Source organism: Onthophagus taurus, unplaced genomic scaffold (assembly GCF_036711975.1).
Source record: "Onthophagus taurus isolate NC unplaced genomic scaffold, IU_Otau_3.0 ScKx7SY_30, whole genome shotgun sequence".
In the NCBI taxonomy this organism is placed as follows: Eukaryota; Metazoa; Arthropoda; class Insecta; order Coleoptera; family Scarabaeidae; genus Onthophagus; species Onthophagus taurus.
In genome coordinates, this window is record NW_027248955.1 from 35,001 (window position 1) to 37,500 (window position 2,500).

General features: G+C 46.6%; 1 non-coding gene across 1 annotated transcript; it reads right to left on the minus strand.

Moving 5' to 3' along the window:
- Positions 1-353: 353 nt before the first annotated feature.
- LOC139432578 (5S ribosomal RNA) lies at positions 354-472 on the minus strand. The gene has a single exon (XR_011642319.1). It is a non-coding gene; the product is annotated as a 5S ribosomal RNA (ribosomal RNA).
- Between the last annotated feature and the right edge of the window lie 2,028 nt (positions 473-2,500).

Consider the following 2,500-nt stretch of genomic DNA (forward strand, 5'->3'; position numbering starts at 1 on the left):
ATTACTGTTGGTGATATTTTGGGATTTTGGGAACAACATGTATTTATTAAAATAAATATATTTTGATTTGTAATAAAATTTAAAAACAAAAACGGTATGTTAAATAATATTTTACCGCTACATATTTTATTTGGCCCTCTCCGTCCATAACAGCCTAAAACTAACAATATAAAATAATAAAATACATAAACAATCTCACGGAAAACAAACGAATTTACAACAAAGGTGTCGAATCGAAAGGTAATAAGCGAAAACGGTATAAGTAAGTAAAGTTATCCTTAAATTTACGATTGAAACGGTAAAAACTGCTATTATATTTATGTTATAAATTATCGAAAGAAATAACACAAAAAAGGCAACGGCACGCGGTGTTCCCAAGCGGTCACCCATCCAAGTACTAACCGCGCCCGACATTGCTTAACTTCGGTGATCGGACGAGAACCGGTACGTTCAATGTGGTATGGCCGTTGCCTATAGTTAATGCTTTACTGCGGCTTACGTTTGTCCGCAAGTCGAAGCAACTCACTGCAACGCAATGCACATCGAAAACCCGGTCCGACCGATGCACCGCACGTTCGTACCTGAGCAGCAATGCGTGGAACTGTGCGGCACATTTTAGACCCGCGGTGCAACTCATTGTACGTCACGACAAGTCGAAGCAGCGCACTGCTACGTAATGCACATCGATAACCCGGGCCGACCGATTGCAACGCACGTACGTACCCGAGTAACAATGCGTGGAACTGTGTCACACTGCGCGGTACATTGTCGACCTGCGCTGCAACTCAATGCACATCACGGCAAATCGAAGCGATGAGACGCCGGACCCGTTTCCCGTTCCCATACGAACTCGTACCATCGAGAAGTTGAACTATTTTAGAAATTAAATTTTTTTTTTTCTATTTCCCACTGAATAGTACCGACTTTCAATGCAGTCCGTCCGACCGCGTATCCCACTGAATAGTACAGACTTTTAATGCAGTCCGTCCGACCGCGTATCCCACTGAATAGTACAGACTTTCAATGCAGTCCGTCCGACCGCGTATCCCACTGAATAGTACAGACTTTCAATGCAGTCCGTCCGACCGCGTATCCCACTGAATAGTACAGACTTTCAATGCAGTCCGTCCGACCGCGTATCCCACTGAATAGTACAGACTTTCAATGCAGTCCGTCCGACCGCGTATCCCACTGAATAGTACAGACTTTTAATGCAGTCCGTCCGACCGCGTATCCCACTGAATAGTACAGACTTTTAATGCAGTCCGTCCGACCGCGTATCCCACTGAATAGTACAGACTTTCAATGCAGTCCGTCCGACCGCGTATCCCACTGAATAGTACAGACTTTCAATGCAGTCCGTCCGACCGCGTATCCCACTGAATAGTACAGACTTTTAATGCAGTCCGTCCGACCGCGTATCCCACTGAATAGTACAGACTTTTAATGCAGTCCGTCCGACCGCGTATCCCACTGAATAGTACAGACTTTCAATGCAGTCCGTCCGACCGCGTATCCCACTGAATAGTACAGACTTTTAATGCAGTCCGTCCGACCGCGTATCCCACTGAATAGTACAGACTTTCAATGCAGTCCGTCCGACCGCGTATCCCACTGAATAGTACAGACTTTTAATGCAGTCCGTCCGACCGCGTATCCCACTGAATAGTACAGACTTTTAATGCAGTCCGGCTAACAGTTTGCGCTGCAACTCATTGCACATCACTGCAAATCGAGGCAACTCACTGCAACGCAATGCTCATCGAGGAATCGGAACGACCGACCGATGCATCGCACGTTCGTACCCGAGCAGCAATGCGTGGAACTGCGTGGAACTGTGTCACACTGTGCGGCACATTGTCGACCTGCGTTGCAACTCAATGCACATCACGGCAAATCGAAGCGACGAGACTCCGGAGCCGTTTTCCGTTCGCATACGAACTCGTACCATCCAGAAGTTAAACTATTTTAGAAATTTAATTTTTTCTATTTCCCACTGAATAGTACCGACTTTCAATGCAATCCGGCTAACCGGGTATCAGTTCGACGTTAAAGTATTTTAGAAATTTAATTTTTTCATTTCCCACTGAATAGTACCGACTTTTAATGCAATCCGGCCAACCGCGTATCCCACTGAATAGTACCGACTTTTAATGCAATCCGGCTAACCGGGTATCCCACTGAATAGTACCGACATTTAATGCAGTCCGGCTAATTGTTTTATCAAAAGTAGGAAAAAATTTATTTATATCGCCCGTCGTAAAAGTTACATCCGCCGTTAAGGATTTTACGGGGCCCGACCGCTCTAGCGTGCGAGCGGGCGATGCAGCGCGCGCTCACAGCGCCCGAACCGAACGACATAACGACAGACCATGGTTCCGTGGTAACTATAGGAGGTCGGTCCGTCAGGATCGGTCTCCGCCGGCGAGATGCGATATGTACGTTCTAACGACCCGACGCGTTGCAATATGTGCTGAAGTGAGTGCTGTTAGGGTTTCGC